This window comes from Macrotis lagotis, chromosome 6 (assembly GCF_037893015.1).
Source record: "Macrotis lagotis isolate mMagLag1 chromosome 6, bilby.v1.9.chrom.fasta, whole genome shotgun sequence".
In the NCBI taxonomy this organism is placed as follows: Eukaryota; Metazoa; Chordata; class Mammalia; order Peramelemorphia; family Peramelidae; genus Macrotis; species Macrotis lagotis.
The window spans coordinates 216,891,288-216,916,734 of record NC_133663.1 but is presented as its reverse complement, the minus strand read 5'-3'; the positions used below and the strand labels follow the sequence as shown (position 1 = coordinate 216,916,734).

Below are 25,447 nucleotides of genomic sequence, written 5' to 3'. Positions count from 1 at the left end.
AACTGATGCTGAGTGAGATGAGCAGAACCAGAAAAACACTGTACACCCTAACAGCAACATAGGAGTGATGTTGCACCTTGAAGGACTTGCTCATTCCATCAGTGCAACAATCGGGAACAATTTTGGGCTGTCTGCAAAGGAGAGTGCCATCTGTATCCCGATAAGGACTTGTGGACTTTGAAAAAAGTGCAAGGACTATTCCCTTTAATTTAGAAAAATACAGATATCTTATTGTCTGTTTTTGTTACCTCTTAGACTTCTCTTCCCTTTTTAAGGGTACCATTTCTCTCTCATCACACCCAATTTGGATCAAGGTACAACATGGAAACAAAGTAAAGACTGACAGAGTGCTTTCCGTGGGGGGAGGGAGGGGGAAGGAAGCAAAATTGGGGGAAAATTGTAAAACTCAAATAATATCTTTAATAAAAATAAAATAAAAAAAACAAAAACGTCACTAAAGATCACTTTATTGCCAAAAACTGACGTAGTCCGCAGTCCTTATACTATTATTCTTTTTCAGCTTTTGAAATTGTTGAGCACCCATGTTTTCTTTTTTCTCCTGTGTTTCCTATGATTCCACTTTCTCCTGTTTCTCCTCATTCTATGAGGTTTTTTTCCCAACATATTAACAATTACTTTGGAATCGTGTTTGTTCACAGCTCTTTTCTCTGGACATTCTAATCTGTGATTTCTTCCAAAGCCAAATCTTTAAATGTTTGCACAAATCTATATACTCTATTCCAATCTTTCTTTTATAGCTCCATATCTGCAAAAAAATATTGTCTGCTAAATATTTATGTCTGGTGATGTTCATCATTTAAAGTTTACAGTGTCTAAAGAAGAAAGTCAATATATTCCCCCCAAAATAGCAATCTTCTTTCAAAATTTTCTGTTTAACTTTCTTGATCATGCTACCATGCTCCACATATTCCAGGTTGTAAACCTCAACAGTATATAGTATATTTTCTTTTCAAATTCCAAATTGTCCTCCAAATTTCAAATATTTTTCAAGGTTCTATTTTGTTGATTCTTCCTTCACAATATCTCACAAAGCAGGCATTAAAAACAGGATAGGAGAACTGATTCATGTATGGTAGAAAGACACAAATTGAAAGGTCTTAATTCTGAAACAAATTTTGGCCTTAAATAACAAGTGCCTCAGGATGAATTGGACAATATCAGTAGGAATATTATGAGTTTGGGGTAAAAATAATCCAGAAAACACTGACTATACAATGCTCATGCCAGTAAAAAGCAAGCTTTGGTGTTTCTCCCCAGTTAGAAAGGATTTACAGATTTATCATGAATAAATGATGTTTACCCTAATTAATTATGTGGAAAATCTTTAGAAGTCTGATCATTATGTGATGCACATTATAGCCACAATGATTAAGGATGCCTTTAATGTTTAAGAACATGATGAGTTAGTAAGAGATATTTTGCATAATAGTATTCACTCTGGATCACATTTTATACTTTAAAAATGGTGAAAGTATTATCTTCATTTACAAATTCTATAATTGAGGCTTAGGGAATTTCAATAACTTTGTCTAGGTTGCGTAACTATAATTAAGAGGAAGAGTGAGGGCTTGAATTTAGGTTTCTGTCTTTGATTCATAGGATCATAGATTTAGAATTGTAAGGGATTTCTTACACTATCTTGTCTAGTATCCTTATTTTATAGAGGAGGAAATTAAGGTCAATAGATTTTATATTATTTTAATGAGTTCAAACAGGGTGTACATGGCAGAAATGAGATTGACAATAAATGCTACAATTACAAATTACATCTTTCAATTTTACCATGGTGCCTCTCAGTCCCACATGGGGAGTTCTTGCCATGATCTAACAACAGCTTTTATGCCCATTATTAAAGTGAAGTGAGAGAGAGAACATATTTAGAATTTTATGAGAAGTAAAAAACAAACTATATCAGTGAACACAATTGATCGGTGTCCAAAAGTTTATTATTTTTTCAACACACATTTGCAAGTTTCTGCTATTACACATCATCTTTGAGACTGCAAACCTTGAAATCAAGTTCCTGTATTTTCAGGATTTCAAATATGTCATAGAAGGTATTGTCACACAAGACTAAAAATTGGACTTGATCACCTTACAACTCTTATATTCTGAAAATCTCAGATTTATGTATAGATAGAAAAAGAAAACATGTATTCACCTCCATATTAATTACCATATTCATGCATGTGGTCTGACTAAATCTGGAGAAGAAGGGGTCAGGAAGAATATGATAAATTTTTTCAACTAGTAAAAGACTTTTCTATGGAATAGATTCAGTTTCTTTGACTCAAGAGGAAGATTAATGAACAATGAATGTAAGTTACAAAAACACAAGCTTGGGCTTAATGTCAGAAGACACGTCCTGGAGTCATAATGATTGTATACTAAAATAGTTCTCTCAACAACTAAATTCCTCCATAGGAGGAATTCTTCAAGATATACTTAATAATGATTTGTCAGAAATGCAGAAATGGTGGAAATTTGCTCATTGGGTTTTTTTTGTTTTTTTTTTCTTTTTAGTAATCCTATGCACTAGATGACTGCTGAAACTCCTACCAGTTTTGAAATACTGATTTCCTATGAGTCATATATCTCCATTCATTCATTGGAAGTTTTAAATCAATACAAAATATTCCTATTGAATTCTTATTGAAATTACTTTAAGTTAGAAAGGGAAAAAATTTTGAAATGTGCTTGAAAATATGTTACTAAAATGACTTTAATTTCTTTGGCTTATGTATTATAAATATTATAATGAATAAATGAATGTTTGATATAACTGCATTATCTCTTTTACTGTATGATGTTTTCCTTTCCTATTTGAATCTTTTGAATACTTTAAATTATTTCAAGAGCAGATTCAAATACTTGCTTCTCCATAACCCACTCTGAATATCCTCGTTGCTATGTGCCAAAATGCAATAATATTCTTTATTATATTTGTCCTAGCTAATTTTTACAGGAAATGCATTTTCACTTGCCACACTATCCTTTACTATCCTCTCATTTTATTTTAAGAACCAGGTGCTAGATCTATCTTTTTTCTCCCCATTATTTATCAAAGTTTCTTGAACATAATTGGTACAGTGCTTGCTGAATGAAATGAATGAATAAAATTGAAACCTGTATCTAAGAAGTGAAAAGAATAAATGATTAAGTGAACTTAACCAGAGTTGCTTTGGTTTTTTTTTTAGATGACAGAAATGTACTTGAGTGCTATGGATGAGAAAATGGATTTCGTTTCCCCTGTATTTAGCATGCACAGATATTGCATCTGCTGCACCTCCTCTCTTCAACTAAATACCTGGGCATCTTACTATTATCTTTCTTGATGTTAATTTCTACTTCATTCAGTGGAAATATAGCTTATTCTCTCTTTATGTGAATGAGGCTTAGACAACTGGTGTGACAGCAGATTAAGTTGCCCAAACACAGAAGTAAGTAATTGATGGTCATAGTTTTCATCTTGCAATGTGCAGTTTTAGTATGCAATTACAAGAATTATATGCAGCACTCAATCTATTTCCTGAGTATAAATTGAAGGGTTGTTCTGACTGAGTTATGAAAGAAATTATAAACTAATTTGTGGAAACAACATCTGTTGTACATGATTGGGGAAAAAAAAGCTATAAAAAAAGAAATTGCTTGTTTCACTGTGTTTTGAAGCTATTTACAAGATCAAAGGAAATGTAAGTACTCTGCCTCTGAACAGTTCCATTACAACAGATATTTTCACCAGAAGTTCTGTTTTCTCTCCAACATTTTTCATAATATTTTATATTCAATGATAAATATTAAAAATACATTCAACTTTGAAATACTTTATCTTGCTTCTTAATATCTGTTTTGTTGCATACTGAAGAAATATTCTATTTTTGCTATGCTTTTAATGAACAGAAAATAAATGTGTGACATTATTTTACTAAATGCTAAACAGACTTGGAAATGTAAGGTACTGTGCCTTTTATATATGAATAGTTTGGTTGCTGAAAGGAGCAACCTTTGAAAGAGTAAGTACAATGTGTGCATGTTTTGTGTGTATGTGTGTAGGTAAGAGAACAATCTTTCAGAAAGAAATGTAAGGCAAGACAAAATATTTTGGTGAATGAAAATTTTACTACCTGCCTGAGATGAATGTTTTGAGCTGATCTATTTAAAAGCAGAGTAATGATGAAGGCAAAGATGACTAGAGAGAAATGTGGTCCATAAAAGATTTGCTTTTGATTGCTTTGAGAGTTTATGAGTATATAACTGTGTTTTTAAATATATATATATATATATATATATATATATATATATATATATATAGCATACAGGCACATATATGCATATATATATATATATATATATATATATATATATATATATGATAAAATAACTGAGGATCATGACAAAAAGTAACACAAGAAATGTTGATTTCATACCAGACAAAGGAATTTCCTCATAAGGTAAATCCAAGCCTAAAACCACCCAGAATATCAGATTCTGTTTTTCTGTTTTGAGGCATTAGAAGCAATTATGAAATAATCTGGTAGCTTTCCAAAAAAATAGACTACATGGAACAAGATTAACAAAGAAGAAGCAGAAAAAGAAAGTGCAAGAAGAGTCACAAGAGACTAGAACTGAACCAACAAAAAGACTTCCAGTTGAGGCAGTTGATTCTTCAGTTGCTTGAAGCAAACATATGGGTTAGAAGACAGATTTTGATTGACTGAGTTAATGGACACTGCTTGGCACATTGCACTCAGAAAATCCAAGGGCTGACTGGAGAAAATATTCCTACCAATCTATATTTGAAAACTCTTCTGCTTATGCCAGATCACCAATTATCTTACTTCAGTGTGGATAAAATGGACATGTTTACTCTCCTTTTTTCAAAGGCTTTGCTGTGATTTTGAAAGATCATTGCTATCCCTCATCATCTTATGAAAAACATACCAGAGACTCAATTTGCATTTTCTTCTGACCTAGGAGAGAAAAGGGGAAAAGTGAAAACTTGACTATATGCTGCATAAATTTCCCTATCATTTAGTCTCCTTGAGCTGCATTAGAAACATGAAAACTCAATTTCAGGCTATCCTTTTTTCCTCTATAAAATTCTGCCTTTGTCATGATCATTTCTTTCTTCCTTTGATTCTTCTTGGTAGAGAGAAAAATTGAATTACATAAACGGTATATTGAATTGAAGGTTTCTTCAATATTATTGTAGATTGTGATATTTGGTGTTACTTGAGAACCTTTTTTAACAATAGACTAAATATTTCTGAAGTTAAAACTAAGGACAAAAGATGGCCCGAAATTTATATCAGGGCATCAAATGACCTATAACACAACATAGTAATGTGAATAGTTGGCAACTACCAATTTTTTTAGACATTGTTCAGTTCTGAATCACAGATTCAGAATAAACAAAAAATAAAACTTGGTTTCTAGTGCGGATTAATCAGGTAGAGAGCCCCTAAAGAGCATATTAAGAAAGTACGAAATTCAACAAGCAACAATGGTGTGCCTCAAATTCAGTTGAAGAGCAGGTTATCAGTTCTAAAAAAAAAAGCCCAGTGTCCTAAATGAAAAACCAAGACAGAAATCTCAGGCAAGGGGAGTGTCAGGAATTCTATCATTCTGAACCAATAGAGATTTCTAGCTGACCAATAGTACACTGAATAGTAGTATTCTACTATTCCTCAGAACAAAATTGAAGTCGTGAACTTGAAAGTCTCAGCTTATGAGAGCAATAGTCAAACTTTTCCTTGATCAATTGTCTTTGGGATCACTAAATTCTGACATGTCTCCAGTGCTTTTCTGGGATAACAAATTATTTAATAACACAAGAAAAAAGAAGAAAAAAGACTAATTCTCACATTCTCACTTGAAGTGGCAGTACGTCTAGGTATAATTTCAATTTTGAATCATGAAGTAGACTGAAAGAATGAGCAAACGAAAAATTCTTTTTGTAAATTTCCATTGTGATAAAGAAACTGAAGATGAAAAAACAAAAAAAAGTTTCCAAAACATCTACAAGCAAAGTCTCAGAAAATTTGGTTAATTTCCTCTTATCTTTTTCTTTATTTTCTATCTCTTTCTTTCTTTTTTTTTGCAAAGCAATGGAGTTTAGTGACTTGTCCATGGTCACAAAACTAGGTTGTTATTAATTGAACTCAGGTCCTCCTGACTCCAGGGCTGGTGCTCTACCACTGAGCCACCTAGCTACCCCCTTTTTAAATTTTGTTATATATTTTTGTTTTTTTGCAAGGCAATTGGATTAAATGGCTTGCCCAAGTTCACACACAAATGAACTAGAATTTCTGAAAAATGAGAAGCAAACAAAAAATTTTAAGTAAATGAAATGAGATCACTTGAGGGGAAAATAAAATAAATTAAAGGGAAAAAAGAAGTGCAAAAGAAATTAATAGTTTGGCAGAAAATGTATAATCTTATTCAAACAAAAAAATGCTTGAAAATTAAAATGGAACAAATAGATGGGAATAATGTTATGAATCAACAGAAAATATTAAAACCAAATTGAAAGACTAAAAAAAAAGAAAATATAAAATATTTCATAACAAAAACAACTGACCTGAAAACAGATCTAGGAGAAAACCTGCACCACTTGAGTTCTATTGGAAAACAAAAGAAACTTAGACATCTTAATTCAAGAAATGTTCAAAGAAAACTGCCTTTTTCATCTAGAAATAGTGTGCAAAGTATATATATAAAAATTCACTATATGCTAAAAGAAAATTCATAGTAAAAACTCCCAAGAAGTTCAAGGACAAAATCCATTGTCTCCAGATTAAAGAAAAATGCTGAATTGATCCAAAAAGAAATAATTCAAGTACCAAAAAGTTACAGTCATGATCACATATAATGTAGTATTCCCCACTATAAAGCATTGAAGAACATAGAATAAAATATGGCAGTATTCAAAGGATATACATTTAGAATATAACTAGGAGTAACTTACCTAACAAAATTGAGTGTAATTTTACAAAAAAAGAAGAACCAGACCTTTTCCAAAATAGAGACTTTCAAAGGATTCTTGATTAAAATAAGAGCTTTGTAAAAACAGTAAATTTTCAACATGAAGTACTAAAAATATAAAATGTTAAACAGGAATAAACAATGATATGCTGTTTTATGTCAGGTGTCTGTCTAAACATTATCAGGAATCAAAGAAGAAAGGTTTAATTATACAAAATATGGAAATGGTTCTTTTCTATCTTTACCTTAAAAGAATGGAAAAGATAAAAAAGGAATATAGATGATAAGGTAAAAATTGTCTCACACAAGAAAAAGGCTCAAGAAGACATCTATAAAGTGATTCTATCAATAAAATACCAAAAAAACCTTATAATCATATATGGATATTTTTTCTTTGGAGGTTAATTGATGGCTTTGTTGAATTTCTTTTTCTGAGATAGGGTTATTTAGGTATTTAATTTCCTCTTCATTTAACCTTGGCAACTACTTTTTTTGTAAATATCCTTTCATTTCACTTAGCCAAATTTAATGGCATACACTTGGCCAAAATAGCTCTGAATCATTACTTTTATTTCCTTCTCATTTGGTGGTGTTTGCCTTTTTCATTTTTATTCTAGCATTTTTATTTTCTTTCTTTTTTTAGTCAAATTAACAAAAAGTCTATCTATTTTTCTATATAACCAAATCTTGGTTTTATTTATTTATTTGTTTATTTATTTATTCAGTTGTTGACTTTCAATTTTGTTAAGTTCAACTTTAATTTTTATAATTTCTAATTTGATATTTAATTGGAGGTTTTTAATTTGTTCTTTCTCTAATTTTTTAGTTGCATGCTTAGTTCATTGAATTTCTCTTTCTACTTCATATTAATGTAAGAAATTAGAGATATACTATATCCCTATAAACTACTTTGACTGTATCCCATTATGTTTTGGTATGTTGTCTCATTCTTGTCTTCGTCTAGCATAAAATCAACAATTCTATCTATAATTTATTGTTTTATCTACCCATTCTTTCTCTTTTAAATTTTATTTATGTAAGGCAATGGGGTGAAGGTACTTGCCCAATGCTTCCCTGTAAGAAATTATTAAGTGTCTGAGGCCAGATTTGAATTCATATTTTCCTGATTGGAGGGCTGCTGCTCTATCTAGTGTCCCACCTAGCTGTCCTCACTCATTTTTAAAAATGTGGTTAGTTTCCAATTAGTTTTACATCTATTTCTCCATGGCCAATTATTGCATGTGATTTTTATTGCTTTATTGTCTGAAAAGGAAGTATTCACTATTTCTGCCTTTCTGCATTTGATTATGAGTGTTTTATGCCCTAGTACATATTCAGGTTTTGTGAAGGAGCAATGTACTACAGAAAAAAATGTATATTCCTCTCTATCCCCATTTAATTTTCGCCAAAGTTCTATCATGTCAAGGTTTTCTAACATTTTATTTACATTCTTAACATCATTCTTGTTTATCTTATAGTTATAACTAATGTAATTGTGACATAGTGAGTTTTATATCTCCCACCAGTAGAGTTTTGCTATCTTATGTCTTCCTGTAACTTATTCAGCTTCTCCTCTAACAATCTGGCTCCTGTACCACTTGGTGCATACTTATTTAGAATTGAAATTGTTTCATTTTTTATTCGTTGTGCAGAGGCCATAATAATCTTCTCTGTATCATTCCAATTTTAGTATATGTGCTGCTAAAGTGAGCACTGCTTCATTTTTCATTGTACCTTTCAGGAGGATATAGATATCTCTTTTAATGAGATAGATTTTTGCAGTTGCTTTATCTGAGAAAAGGATTGTTACCCCAGTCTTTTTTCAACTCAGATGAAGCATAATACATTCTGTTTCAGCCTTTTACCTTTATTCTGCATGTATCTCTCTGCTTCAAATTGGTTTCTTGAAAGCAGTCTATTGTAGGATTCTGGATTTTAATCCACTCTGCTATCTGCTTATGTTTTATGTAATAGTTCTTCCTATTCACATTCAAAGTTATAATTATTATCTTTTTATTACCCTCTATCATGTATTCCCCTCTGTTTGCATTTTTCTCCTTTTTTCACCTAATCTCTATTTCCTAGTATTTTGCTTCTAAACACCAAATTCCTTCGGTGTATTTGTTGCTTTGCACCCAAACCCCCTCCTCTTTCTTTTACCTTTCACTTTGCCCCTTATTCCTTCCCTTACTTCTGTCAATTTCTCTTTTCCTCATCCCTCCCATCTCCCCCTTGTCCCCCATTAACACCTGCAATGTAAGATAAGTTTCTAAACTTAACTGAGTGTTTATGTTAATCCTTCTTTGAGCCAAATCTGACGAGAGTAAGATTCAGGTGGTTCTCATCTATTCATTTCTTCTCCTCTATTGCAACAAGGCCCTGTGTATCTCTGCATATGATGTAATTTACTCCCATTCTATCTCCTCCATCCTCCCATCTCTCTACTGATCCCCCTTTTTAAGGAGATATTATTTTTAAATCATTCTTTCATTCACGGACAAGCCACGAGTGCCCATTACTTCTGGCTAAGTATATTCTGTCAGGTGTGGATATTGCCAAGTTCATCTCATTGGATAACTTTTAATTTTCTCTTTTCTCTTTTTTCTCTTTCCATGTTCCTCTCGAGTCTTCTTTCTGAAGTCCAAATTTTCTATTTAGCTCAGGTCTTTTCATCAGTTAAAGTTGGAAGTCTCCTATTTCATTACATGTACATCTTTCTGCTGGAAGAAAATGCTCACTCTTGCCACATAATGGAAACTTGATTGCATTCTAGACTCACTTACTCTTCAGATTATCATATTTCAGGCCCTTTGATCCCATAATGTTGTTGCAGCCAGGTCCTATGTTATCCTTACAGTGGCTTCTTGGCATTTAAATTGTTTCTTCCTGGCTAAATGCAGGATCTTCCCTTTTATATGACAGTTATGAAATTTGGCCACAATATTCCTTGGTGCTTTCATTTTGGGATTCCTTTCAGAAGGTGATCAATGTATTTTTCAGTAATTATTTTGCACTCTGGTTCCATGATATCAGGGATATTCTCCTAGTACAGATTTTTTTTTCTTCTCAATATTTTCAGGAAGCCCAATGTTTCTTAAATTGTCTCTTCTAGATCTATTCTTCAGGTCAGTGTTTTGGGGAATGCAGTATTTTACATTTTTTTCCAAGGTTTCCATTTTGTTTGGTTTTGTTGAACAGATTTTTGCTGTCTCATGAGTTATTGGTTTCCACAGATTCAAAGATTTTTTTAGAGAAGAACTTTCTTCAGATACCCTTTGTGTATCCATTTCAAATCTATTTTGTAGGAGTTTTCAAGGTGCTGTGTTTGGAGAGAATTAATTTATTTTTGTACTTGTTCAAATGTGTTTTTGTTTTCTTGTTGAAAAATGATAATTTTCTCTTGCATTTCTTTTCCCAATTGATTTGATTTGATTTGATTTTCATTATTATTAATTTTTTTCCATATGCACATGCATATTTTTAAGTGGCAAAATTTTCTTCCACCCTCCCATCAGCAGCAAATAGTCAGGTTAGTATTGTCCATACATATTTTTGTTAAACATGTTTGCAGATTAGTCATTTTCATTATTAGGATTTAGGATAAAAGGAAAGAGATACATATGAGATAAACTCTATAAAGTGAATCAGATTGTGGCAGGATGTTTTTTTTTTCCTGTTTTATTTTGTCTCATTTTGCTTTGTTTTGTTTTGTTTTTCTTGGCCATTCTAAAATGGTTTTCCTAACTCTCTGAACCGCTGATAGGGGCTGCTTCCATCATCTCACTGTGTTTTTGTTAATGTGTACATTGCTCTCTTGGTTCTGCTCCCTTCATTTTGTATCAGATCCTATAAGCTATTCCATTATTCTCTAGAGTCCGACAATTTATTTTTTCTTATAGATTAATAATATTACATATATTCATGTACCATAACTTATTTAGCCATTCCCCATTAGATGGGCATTCCCTTAATTCCCACTTCCTTGTGATTACAAAATGAGCTGCTATGAATATTTTTTAACATGAAGCAGTTTTCCCATTTTTTACAATTTCTTCTAGATATAGTTCAAGAATTCAAATTTCTGAGTCAATGGGTATGAACAATTTTAAAGTGCTTTGATCATAGTTCTATATTGCTCTCCAGAAAGGTTGGATCTATTCACAACTCCACAAGCAATGGATTAATATCTCAATCCTCCCACAACCTCTTCAAAATTGATCATCTTCCCTTTTTCTCATCTTGTCTAATTTAATCAGTGTAAGATGTTTCCTCATGGTTGCTTAATTTGCATTTCTCTAATCAATAATGATTTGGAGATTTTTTTCCATATGATTATATATATAGCATTATATTTTTTCCTTTGAAAACAGTCTGCTCGTATACTTTAAACATTTATCAATTAGAGAATGACTAGTGATCTTATGAATTTGATACAGTTCTCTATATATTTTAGAAATGAGACCTTTATCAGAAGTCTGGTTCGTGAAGATTATTTCTAATCTTTCTTCTAATTTTGGCAGCATTGATGTTATGAATGCAAAAACTTTTTTTAATTTAATATAGTCAAAATCATTCATTTTGCAGTTTGTAATTTGCTCTTATTTTTGATTCATCATTACTCTATCTCCTTTTCATAGATCAGATAGAGTATTTTTGTCTATTAATTTATCTATGGTATTGTTCTTTATGACTAAATCCTGTACCAATTTTGACTTATTTTGGTTTAGGGTGTGAGATGTAGATCTATGCCTAGTTTTTGCCATACCATTTTCCAGTTTTCTCAACAAATTTTGTTAAATAGTGAGTTATTCTCCCATAGGCTGAGGTCTTTGGGTATGCCAAATATTAGATTGCAGTAGTCATTTGCTTCAGTTTCTTTGAACTATCCTAATCCACTGATCCATTACTCTATTTTTTAACTAATACAAGGCAGTTTTGATGACTGCTGCATTTAGCATAGCTTTAGATCTGGTATAGCTAAGTCACCTTTCTTTATATATATTTTTTATCAGTTTCTTTGCTATTCTTGCTCTTTTGTTGCTCCAAATGAATTTTACTACTCTTTTTCCTAGTCCAGTAAAATAGTTTTTTGTTAGTTTGATTGGTATGGTACCGAATAAGCAATTTAATTTGGGTAGAATTATCATTTTTATTATTTTAGCTCAAACTATCCATGAGCATTTGTCATTTTTTATTTATTTAGATCTGACTTTATTTGGGTAAGGAGAACTTTATAATTTTGTTCATACAGTTAATGGGTATGTTTTGGCAGGTAGATTCCTAAGTATTTAATATTGTCTGAAGTTATTTTAAATGCTTTTTAATTAATTTTTTAAAATTTGTCTTAAATTTAAATTTAATTTAATTACAATATTTAATTAAATAATTTTTGAAAATTAATTAAATTTTAATTTTAATTAAATAAATCAAATTTATTTAAATTTCTCTTTCTCTCTCTCTTATTCTTGAACTTTTTAGTTCCTATACCAAAATGCAGATGATTTATGATTAATTTTATAACCTGCTACTTTGCTGAATTTGATAAATGTTTCAACAAGTTTTTTAGATAATTTGCTTAGGTGCTCTAGGTATACCATCATATCATCTGGAAAGAGTGAAACTTTTGCTTTCTCATTACCAGTTCTAATTCATTCAATTTATATTTCTTCTTTTATTGAGACTACTAGCATTTCTAAAATTCTATTGCATAGGAATTGTGATATTGGTCACCCTTGTTTCACCTTTGAATGTATTTGAAATATGAGTTTATTCCCATTAAATATAATATTTCTTTTATTTTTTTTTTGCAAGGCAGTGGGGTTAAGTGACTTGCCCAAGGACACACAGCTAGGTAATTATTAAGCATCGAAGGCCAAATTTGAACTCAGGTACTCCTGAGTCTATGACCAATTTCCCATCCACTGTGCCACCTAGCCACCCTAAATATAATATTTCTTGATGATTTTTTAGACAGACCCTATTTATTATTTTAAGAAAAACTACATTTATTTCTAAATTTTCCAGTGGTTTTAATAGGATTGGACACTGTATTTTATAAAATGCTTTTTCAGCATCTATTGAGATAATCATGATTTCTGTTGGTTTTACTATTGATATGTTTAATTATTTTGAGTGTTTTCCTAATGATGAACCATCCCTACCTGTCTGGTATAAATCCAACTTGATCATGGTGTCTTACTCTGGTAATAACTTACTGTATTCTCATTGCTAATATTTTATTTATGATTTTTCCATCAATATTCATTAGGGAGATTGGTCTACAATTTTCTTTGGCTACTTTGGTTCTTCCTGGTTTAGCTATCAGCACCATATTGGGGTCATAAAAGGAGTTTTTCAGAACTCCTTCCTCTCCTATTTTTAAAATATTTTATGTAGCAGATGAATTGTTTCTTAAATGTTTCATAGAATTCATTCATAGATCTATCTACACCTGGATAATTTTTCTTAAGGAGTTTTTTTCTTTATTTGGGTAAGGAGGACTTTATAATTTTATTCATACAGTTAATGGGTATGTTTAAATATGCTTCTTCAATTTATTTTTTTCTTAAATCAGTTAAGTAATTTATTTCCTCTTCTGTTAATCTGGGCAGTTTGTACTTTTGTAAATATTCATCCATTTCACTTAAGTTGTCCAACTTATTTGCAAACAGTTTGACAAGTAGCTCAGAAACAACTCTTTGATTTCCTACTCATTGGTAGTTAGTTCACCCTTTTCATTTTTGATACTAGTAATTTGGTTATTTTCATTTTTTAAAATTAGATTACACAGAAGTTTGTATATTTTATTCTTCCTTTCACAAAATCAACTCTTAGTTTTATTCATTAGATCAATGGTTTTCTTGATTTCCATTTTGTTAATCACTCCTTTAATATTCAAAATTTCTAATTTGGTATTTAATTGGGGACGCTTAATTTCTTCTTTCTCTAGTTTTTTTAGTTGCATATCCAATTCATTGGTCTCCTCTTTCTCCATTTTATTCATATAGGCATTTAGAGATATAAAGCTTCCCCACAAAACTGCCTTGCCTGCATCCCCAAAAATTTCATATGATGTCTCAATTTTTATCATTTTCTTGGATATAATTATTAGTCATTTCTATTATTTGCTATTTGATGCAACATTATGTAAAATAAAGTTATTTAATTTCTAATTAGATCTTGACTTATCTTTCCCTGACCATTTATTATTTGTAATTTTTATTGCATCATGGTCTGAAAAGTACGTATTTATCATTTCTTTCTTTCTGCATTTGCGTTTAAGGTTTTTGTGCCCTAGTACATGGTCAGTTTTGGTGAAGGTGCCATGTACTGCCGACAAAAAGGTATATTTTTTTGTGTCCATTGTTTTCTTCTTCTAAGATTTCATTCATATTCTCAGCTTCCTTTTTGTTTATTTTGTTGTTAAATTTATCTAGTTCTGAGAGCGGGAGATTGAGGTCTCCCATTATTAAAGTTTTGCTGTCTATCACTCCTTGTAAGTCATTCAACTTCCAGGACTTCTGCATGGAGCCAAGATGGCAGTATGAAGCTAAAATGCTCTTGGAACCTTTGCCTAGCAAAGATAGATGAATTCTCTACTCTAACATTCACATTACAGATTATGCCAACAAAAAGAGAAGATTCAAAAAAGTTTTTAACTGTAGACATTGTAGATGATCTTCTGTAAAGGTTTATCTCTTTGGGGAAACAGGGGAACTAAAGTCCAGGATGCAGTAGAGCAAGGAAAGCCAGCAGAAGGTTTTCAGCCACAGTGCAATCCAGGTCCTGACAGCTTAACAATAAAAGAGGTCCCAGCAGCTAGATGGCAAGCCAGCAGGGAGGATGCCAACCGTAATCAAAATATGAACCCTAAAATCACCAGGGGGAAAAAGAGACAATTGGGCTGGAAATTGGACATAAAGGAGGGGGAAATAATCTCCAGAACATCAAGACCTGGACTGCATAGGCAACATCTTGGCCAACAATGAGCCAGAGATCAGATCCACAGCCTTTAGCAAAATAAAACCATGGATCTATACTTCATATACCTCAGGAGCAGAACTAAGACATCAAAGATGAACAAAAAATCTGAAAGAATGATCATAGAAAACTACTTTACAGACAAAGATGGCAACAATGCCATATCTGAAGAAGAAAGCAATGAAAAATCATTCACAGGGGAAGTATCAAAATAGTCTATAAATTATATTCCAATACAAAAGCTCATCAAAGAGCTTTTAAAAAAGAATTTATAAACAGAAGAGAAGAAGGAAAAAATGGAAAAAAAATAAATGAAAGTCATGCAGGAATATTGTGAAAAGTTGACCAAAGAAATCAATTACATTAAAAGTAAAAATAACCAACTGGAAAATGAAACACAGAACCTAATAGAAGAAAAAAATTCTAAAAATTAGACTTGAATAATTAGCAAGCAATTAATCTGCAAGACTACAAGATTCTAATCTGGCTTCCCTCCCAACAGCCCCCACAGAAGACATTTTTCTAATCTTTACATCATTCCCATAGTGCACATTGATCTAAGTTGTATGTGATGAGAGAAAAAACATATTCTCAAGGAAGAAATAAACAAAAGAAAAAAGAAAAAAAAAGAAAAGAAAATAATTGCAGAAAATATAAAAAAAAGCCTACATGATTCCAGGAAAGAAAATAAAAAGGCTGAAAAAAATTGAAAAATACCCTACCTTCTTGGGAATATGAACGATCTGGAAAATAGTTCTAGGAGAGACAATATGTGAATCATCAGACTGTCAGAAAACCTGGATCAACAAAAGAACCTGGAAAACATGATGCAGGGAATTATAAGTGAAAACAGTCCGAATCTATTGGAACAAGATATGAATAATCATTGAAAGAATCCACAGAATCTCTCTAGAAAGAGACCCCAGTATAAAAACTGCATGGGCTGCAATAGCCAAATTCCAGAACCCCCCCCCCCCAATAAAGGAAAGAATACTGCAAAAATTAGAAAGAAAACAGTTAAAATATAAAGGAAAAAATCAAACTAATTATAGACCCATCAGCCTCAACACTGAAGCATCAGAAGAACTAGAATAATATATTTTGGAGAGCTAAGAATCTGGATTACAACCCAGAATTTACTACCCTGAAAAATTCAGCATAAACTGTCAGGGAAAAGATGTATGTTCAATGAATTAAAGGACTTCTAGAATTTCCTGATACACCAAACAGAACTGAATAGGAAATTGAATCCCAAATATACAGGTGAAGAGTTGCATAAAAAAGTAAAAAAGGTAAATGAAAAGGGTAATGAAAAAAACAAAACTCTTTTAAACAAATGTTGGTTGACTATCAAATTATGTACAGCCCTAAAAGGGAAGATATAACACTTCTAATTCTTTAGAATTTTTCTCCTCTAGTGATAATTAGACAGTAGAATATAATTGAAGAGAATAAACCTAAAGGATATGGGTATAATTGGGTCTTCTCTCTCAATTGAAGAGGTCCAAGATGACATCACTATGTGTTGAGACAAAAAGCCCTGAAAAATTAAAGCAGAGGTATTAACTTTAACTTAAGTCTGTCATTGTACTTTGATGCACTTTAATCACAAGATGCTAAGCACCTTATCTAATGAGGACATCATAAACTGCAAGGACAGTATCTCTGTTACTTTTAATCATTTGTAAAGCTCTCAGAAGAGACCACCAGAACCTCTCAGTACTTTGATATCTTCCTGATTCTTAAGGTTACATAGAGCAACATCCAGGTGCTTCAATTAACAAGAGGTTAAATACCCTGGGGGGGGGGGGTAATTTGAGAGAGAAATAGGCCTTGCTTCCCTTAACAAGGTATTAAGTTACTTGGGTGGGGAGAGCTGGAGGTATAGTGTGAAAAAAATAGACCGAGGGAAGGGGCACAAATAGTTCAAGAAATTATATGGTCTTTGAGGATATTTTGGTTTGTGAGGATGAATGAGTGTTCTGGAAAGATACTTGAAAAAGGTTAGGTCAAAAGTGATTATAATTATAATTTGATGCAATTTGAGTCAATGCTGCTTATCAGGCAATCAACTCAACAATCTGTGATGATATCCTGAGAACAATAGGAGCTTATCAAGCAATCAAATAATTGAGCTGTGATTGATGATACTTGATTAATAATACTAGAGCATTAAAAATAACACCAAGTGAAGAGGCATGAAGATTTATAATTTTAGAGGGAAAGAAGGGAGAATGAAAATGATGAGTAAATTATATTCAATAGATTTAGCCCAGTGGGGGGAATAAAATAAATTCCATCTTGGGTTTAACACTTTAACTTAATCTACTGGCAAGGGGGGGGGGCACTGTTAATGGAAAGATAAGGGAAGAAGAGACTGTGAAATGAAAGGGAAGGTATAAGAGAAAATAAATGGAGAGTTAAATTTTTAAAAGAAAAATCAAAGGGAAAATGTATTAAAATTTTTGTTGAGTAAGAATAAGAGTAAAGGAAGAAACCTTTTCATATGATTTTATATGTAGATTTAATTTCTTCATTTGAAAACTATCTATACTTATCCTTTGACCATTTATAAATTTTGGGAATGACTTGTCATGATAAAAATTTGATGCAATTTTATATATATATATATTAGAAATGGGACCTCTATAAGAACTCCTAGTTGTGAAGATTCTTTTCCAGTTTGCTTCTTTCCTTCTAATTGTAGTTAGATTGATTTTATTAGTGCAACATCTTTTGTATTACAATCAAAATCATTCATTTTTCCAGTTTGTAATGTACTCTAACTTTTTTTTTGGACATTAAGTTTTCCCCTTTCCATAGATCTGATAGAGTATTTCTTGGTCTATTAATTCATCTATGTTGTCTAACTTTTCTTTGTCTAAATTCTGTACACATTTTCACCTTATTTTTGTATAAGGTGTGATATGTGGGTCCCAGTTGAATTTTAAACTCCTTCCTGATCTCTTCTAAGAAGTATTTCTGGACTGGAAACAATTCATATTCTCCAATGAAGTTCTAGTTCTCACTGAGTTAGGATCCTTGTCTTCAATATAACTTTCAATGGACCCCTTTTCTGCTAACTTTTCTTCATTTTCCTTGCATTCTGTGCAGGGGGAGGGGCTGCTTCATAGATCTTTGGTATTGAAATCTCTTTGCTCACTGGGCTTAGTAACTCCAAGTGGGCCATCCTATAGGGGATGCTAGATGTTTTACTGGAGTGTCTGTGACCTTAATTAGTAACCCACTCCCTAGTGGGAGATGCAGCAGAATCTAGGTTATCCTTGAACAAAGTGCGCTGGACCCTCAGGCTATATAGTTATTCTATTTAATCCTCAATCAGCACTGGGGAGATCTGCTGCCCACACCTGAGCTTGGGGGCCTTGGGGGGGGTTCTGTTACTCTGTTTATTCTGGGAAATTATTTTCTCCCACAAGATTTGGGGGGATGGGCCTCAACTGGAAAACTGGTGACTTATTAAAAACATGGGAGCTCATTGCCTTGTTCCAGACCAGCCTAACTGACTGGATTGATGTCTAGCCACTGTGCTAGAACTCTCTGGCTGCCTACTGTAAACATTTTTGAGCTGGGGATCTCCACTGCACACACAGCAAACGGTTCTGCTGCTGTTCTCAGGTTTTTTCCCAGGCATCATCCTGCAATGCCTGCACTGGCTCTTGGTTATGTGCTCTCTGTCCCAGATCATCCATGCTCCCCAAGACAGACCTTGTTGATAGATGTTCTAAATTCTTCTCCTGGTTTTTGGATCCAAATTCTGTTAAGAGCTTTGGTTCATGTTAGTTATGAGGGAAAGCCAGGAGAGTTTAAGACAGTGCGTGTCTTCTCTCTGCCATTCTTCCCCAGAAGTCCTGCTTTTAGTAGTCTTGATCATAAAATCACAACCAGTCCAATCAGATTGTATCCTCCAACCCCCACCTCATCATTCCTCCCTTTTAGCCTCATTTCTGCTTCTTGAACAAGTCTTCAGCTCAACTAGAAGCAATTTTACTGGTTACTCCCATGCCTGGGACAATGTTCCTAATAATCTATATCTCCTAACATCCCTGACTTTCTTTGAAGTTTTATTGAAACCCTAACTTCAAAATTAAGCCCTTTGCCTATCCTTAATTTTAGAGGCTTCCTTATGCTAATTATTTTCTTTTTATCCTGTATATATGTTGTTTATACTTTAGCTTCCAAGCTCCTCAAAACAAGAATTATATTTGCCTTTTCTGTATTCCCAGTACTTGGCAATTATGCCTGACACAAAGAAGTTGCTTACCTGATTCTTATCAAATGAATGATGAAGTTATCTGTATTCACTTACCAATCCATGGTGGTGAAACCTATATGAAGGAAAATTAGAAAGGCTAAAACAAATAACTTGAATTTATCCACATCTCAGCATGAAGTTCATGGATAGCATATGATATTCATATCACAATCTTTCTTTACATGTGATTCCCCAATAGATGCTCAGTAAGAAAATGGAGCCTTAATTATTATCTCATAAATATAGGTAACAAATCTGAGACTATGAAATTAAATTTACTCTCTCCATCCTATAGTTAAGCAATTAGAACAAAAAAGTAATCAGACAGTTAGTAACCCTAAAGAATGAATAGAATTTCTTTCAGGAACAAGTTATGATTCATTCTGTATTTTTCTTTAATATATTGTGGATGAACATTGGTGTAACACTTTATCCTGATATAGCTGAGAAATAAGATGGAGACTCTATGAAATCTATTCCAAACTTTATAAGTTTGGCTTTCATCATAAGAAATAAAAAAAAAAAAACTACATAGGGGAAAACCGAAATTGCTCAGCAAATTGGAAAGACTAGAAATCTCCTTTTGAAAAAAAATAAATCTTACGTCTTTGATATCCTAGACCACCTTTAAATAAGGCCCAGCAGTCTCTCCTATATACATTATCTATAAATTTGCCTGTCACTGATGGCAGCCTGAGCGTACACCTTTGACATCTTGACCTTTAAAATACTCTGGACTTCCAAAATTTCCAAACACTAGAAAATCAACATTTCCATCTTTGGATCTACTACTCTAGAGCACAGCTCAAAGTTCTCTATTTATCCTATACTCCTATTAGGTGACTCAAGTTACCATATTTCTGAACCTTCATGCTATCTTAAACTTTCCTCCTGGGCCACACTGATATCTGTTTTTTATGTTTACTAATTTTCAAACTGTTTTCTTCTTTGTTCCTATTGCTTAAGGTACAATACTGAAATAAATATTGCCATTCTACCATTAAGTGATTTTCAATTGATACTTCCATTCTCAATTTTGCAATATATTTTCTCCCTGCCTACATCTCTTAGAATGCTTAATCTGCTTCTTGTCTCAATTTGTGTAAAACTCTTTTCTGATCTAAATGATTATATATACGTGTGTGTGTGTAGCTTTGTGTGTGTTTATTCATACATTCTTATTTATGAACATGTCTTTTCACTCTTGAAAACATGAGTTATTTCTCTTAAAAATCTTTTAATCCTATCAACCTACTCAATGATACCTATCACCCTATTCAATGCCTGAAATGAAATGTTTGTTGAATGATTAATTAATGTGTTTTGGATAATTCAAGAAGCTGTAGGTTTGTATGGAAATCACAATAATTGAAACATAATTCAATCACAGAGTGCCTTACTGGGACTCAAGAATTACTGTGGTATCAACAATATTGAATATCAAAAAAATTATTGTTTTCTAAATAAAGTACAACATACTGGGATAAATATTATAATAGTGATATATCTTTCAAAATTTTTTTCAGAATTTTACCATTTTTTCCTCTATATTCTCTTCCCTCCCCCCACCCCCCACAGAAGACAGTCTGTTAGTCTTAAATGGTATACATTGATTTAAGTTGAATGTGATGAGAGAGAAATCATATCCTTAAGGAAGAAAAATAAAGTATAAGAGACAGCAAAATTGCGTAATAAGATAACAAATTTTTTGTTTTAATAATGGTAATAGTCTTTGGTCTTTGTTCAAACTCCACAATACTTTCCTGGATACAGATGGTATTCTCCATCACAGATATTCCCCAATTGTGCCAGACTGTTGCACTGATGGAATGAGCAAGTCTATCATCACCCTATATTGTTGTTAGGGTATACAATGTTTGCCTGGTTCTGCTGATCTCCCTCAGCATCAGTTCATGAAAATCATTTCAGACTTCATATAATTCCCAACCCTCCTCATTTCTAAGAGATCAATAGTGTTCCATTTCTCTCTCTCTCTCTCTCTCTCTCTCTCTCTCTCTTTCTCTCTCTCTCTCTCTCACACACACACACACACACACACACACACACACACACACACACACACATATATATATATATATATATATATATACCACAGTTTATTAAGCTGATGGTACCCCAACTGATGGACATTCATTCAATTTCCAATTCTTTACCACAAAAAACAGGGCTGCTATAAATATTTTTGTACAAGTAATGCTTTTACCCTTTTTCCTCATCTCTTTAGGGTATAGACCCATTAGTAGTATTGCTGGGTCAAAGGGTATGTACATTTTTGTTGCCCTTTGGGCATAGTTCCAAATAGCTCTCCAGAAGGGTTGGATGAGTTCACAGCTCCACCAACAGTGTAATAGTGTCCCAGATTTCACACATCCCTTCCAACAATGATCATTATCCTTCCTGGTCATACTGGCCAATCTCTGAGGTGTGAGGTGGTACCTCAGGGAAGCTTTAATTTGCATTTCTCTAATAATTAATCATTTAGATCATTTTTCATATGGCTATGGATTACTTTGATCTCCTCATCTGTAAATTGCCTTTGCATATCCTTTGACCATTTGGCAATTGGGGAATGGCTTATTGTTTTAAAAATATGACTCAGTTCTCTGTATATTTTAGAAATGAATCTTTAGTTGTAAAATCCATTAGTTGTAAAGATCATTTCCAAATTTACTACATTTCTTTTGATCTTAGTTACATTGGTTTTATCTGTGCAAAAGCTTTTTAATTTAATGTAATTGAAATCATCTAATTGGTTTTTGGTGATGTTCTCCAACTCTTCCTTAGTCATAAACTGTTCCCCTTTGCATAGATCTGACAGGTAGACTAGTCCTTGATCTTCTAATTTGCTTATAGTATTGTTTTTTATGTCTATGTCCTGTAACCATTTGGATCTTATCTTGGTAAAGGGTGTGAGGTGTTGTCTAATCGAAGTTTCTTCCATACTAACTTCCAGTTTTCCCAGCAATTTTTATCAGAGGGAGTTTTTATCACAATGGCCAGCCTCTTTGGGTTTATCAAACAGCAGATTACTATAGTCATTTCCTGCTTTTACACCCAGTCTATTCCACCCGTACACCACTCTATTTCTTAGCCAATACCAAACAGTTTGGATGGCTAATGTTTTATAATATAATTTTAGATCTGGTATGGCTAAGCTACCTTCCTTTGCACTTTTTTCATTAAGCTCCTGGAAATTCTTGACTTTTTATTTCTCCATATGAATTTACTTACAATTTTTTGTAACTCATTAAAGTAATTTTTTGGAATTTTGATTGGTAGGGCACTAAACAGATAGTTGAGGTAGAATTGTCATTTTTATTATATTAGCTGTACCTATCCATGAGCAGTTGATATTTGCCCAGTTATTTAAATCTAATTTAATTTGTGTGAGAAGTGTTTTATAATTGTTTTCAAAAAGATTCTGAGTCTGTCTTGGCAAATAGACTCCCAAATATTTTATATTGTCTGAGGTTACTTTGAATGGGATTTCTCTTTCTAGCTCTTCCTGCTGTTTCTTGATAGACATATATAAAAAAGTTGAGGATTTATGAGGGTTTATTTTATAAGCTGCAACTTTGCTAAAATTGCTAATTGTTTACAGTAGTTTTTTTAGATGATTTCTTGGGATTCTCTTGGTAGACCATCATGTCATCTGAAAAGAGTAAGGGTTTTGTCTCTTCCTCCCCAATTCTAATTCCTTTAATTTCTTTTTCTTCTCTAATTGCTGATGCTAACATTTCTAATACAATATTGAATAGTAGTGGTGATAATGGGAACCCTTTTTTCACCCCTGATCTTATTGGGAATGCCTCTAGCCTCTCCCCATTGAGTATAATGCTTGTTGATGGTTTCAGATAGATACTGCTAATTATTTTAAGGAACAGTCCATTTATTCCTACACTCTCTAGTGTTTTTAATAGGAATGGATGCTGGATTTTGTCAAAAGCTTTTTCAACATCTATTGATATTATCATACGATTTCTGATAGGTTTGTTGTTGATTGAGTATACTAACAGTTTTCCTAATTTTGAACCAACCCTGCATTTCTGGAATAAATCGTACTTGATCAAAATGTATTAACCTACTGATGACTTGTAATCATTTTGGTAAGATTTTATTTAGGATTTTTGCATCTATATTCATCAGGGAGATAGGTCTATAATTTTCTTTCTCTATTTACCTCTTCCTGGTTTAGGTAACAGTACAATATTGGTTTCATAGAAAGAGTTAGGAAGAGTTCCATCTTTCCCTATTTTTCCAAAGAGTTTCTATAGGATTGGAAGCAATTTTTCCTTTAATGTTTAGTAGAATTCACTTGTGAATCCATCAGGCCCTGGAGATTTCTTTTAGGGAGTTCAGTAATGGCTTGTTGAATTTCTTTTTCTGAGGTAGGGTTGTTTAGTTATTTTATCTCTTCTTCATTTAACCTGGGCAACCCATAGTTTTGTAACTATTCTATTCATCCATTTCATTTAGATTATCAAATTTATTGGTATAGAGTTGGGCAAAATAATTTTGAAATATTAATTTAATTTCCTCCTCATTGGTGGTGAGTTCACCTTCTTCATTTATGATACCAGCAATTTGCTTTTCTTCTTTCTTTTTTTTTAAATCAAATTGACCAGAGGTTTATCAATTTAACGGTTTTTTTCATAATACCAACTTTTGGTTTTATTTATTAATTCAATATTTTTTGCTTTCAATTTTATTAATTTCTCCTTTAATTTTTAGAATTTCTAATTTGGTACTTAGTTGGGGATTTTTGATTTGTTCTTTCTCTAATTTTTTTAGTTGCATGTTTAGTTCATTGATTTCCTCTTTCTCCAATTTATTCATATAAGCATTTAGAAGTATAATATATACCCTGAGATTTGCTTTGAATGAATCCCATAGGTTTTGGTATGTTGTTTCATTATCATCATTATCTAGGATAAAATGGTTAATTCTTTCTATAATTTGTTTTTTGGTCCACTCATTTTTCAAAATGAGGTTATTCAGTTTCCAATTTGTTCTGGGTGTATATCTCCTTGGCCCAGTATTGAATATGACTTTTATTACATTGTGATCTGAGAAACATGTATTCACTATTTCTGCCTTTCTTCAGTTGATCATTAGGTTTTTATGTCCTAGTACATGGTCAATTTTTATATAAGTTCCATGTACTGCCGAGAAAAAGGCATATTCGTTTCTATCCTCATTCAGTTTCCTCCATAAATCTGCCATATATAATTTTTCTAACAATCTATTTACCTCCCTGATTTATTTCTTGTTTGTTTTATGATTCGATTTATCTTGATCTGATAGAGGGAAGTTGAGGTCTCCCACTACTAGTAGAGTTTTGCTGTCTGTGTCTTCCTATAATTCTTTCAACTTCTCCTCTAAGAATTTGGATGATGTCCCACTGGGTGCATATATATTCAATATTGAAATGACTTTATTGCCTATGGTACCTTTTAGGAGGATATAGTTTCCTTCCTTATCTGTTTTAACACTATCTATTTTTGCTGCTGCTTTGTCTGAGAAAAGCATTGCTACCCCTGCTTTTTTTACTTCAGCTGAAGCAAAATCTATTTTGCTCCAACCTTTTACCTTTACTCTATATGTATCTCTCTGCTTCAAATGTGTTTCTTGTAAGCAGCATATTGTAAGATTCTGGTTTTTAATCCACTCTGCTATTTGCTTATGTTTTAAGGGAGAGTTCATCCCATTCACATTCAAGTTTATGATTACTAATTCTTTATTGCCCTCCTTGCTATCTTCCCTCTGTTTGTATTTTCCCCCTTTCCCCCCACCTTTTATCCATATTCCCCAGTCTTTTGTTTCTGAAAACCATCCCCTTCAGTGTGTTTGCCCTCCTATATCACACCCTCCCCTTTCTTTCCCCTTTCCTTTTTTCCCTTTTCCCTTCCTTTCCTTTTCTTATTTCCCCTTATTTCCCCCACTCCCCTTCCCTTTCTCCATCCTCCCTATCCTTTTCCCCTTTTAATACTTGAAAGATTAGATGTTTTATAAGTTAGCTGAGTACATGTAGGTTGACTTTAAACCAAGTCTGATGAGAAAAAGATTCAGGTGTTTCTCTTCTGCTCCCTTCTTCCCCACTATTACCTTGGGTTTTTTGTACCTCTTAGTGTAATGAGATTTACCCCACTCAATCCCCTCCGTCCTCCC

The 25,447-nt window shown here is 32.6% G+C and overlaps 2 pseudogenes; one reads left to right on the top strand and one right to left on the bottom strand.

Moving 5' to 3' along the window:
• Positions 1–25,447, top strand: part of LOC141492339 (GDP-fucose protein O-fucosyltransferase 4-like) — a 132,449-nt pseudogene that overhangs the window by 91,313 nt on the left and 15,689 nt on the right.
• LOC141492376 (U6 spliceosomal RNA) lies at positions 8,620–8,719 on the bottom strand (annotated as a pseudogene).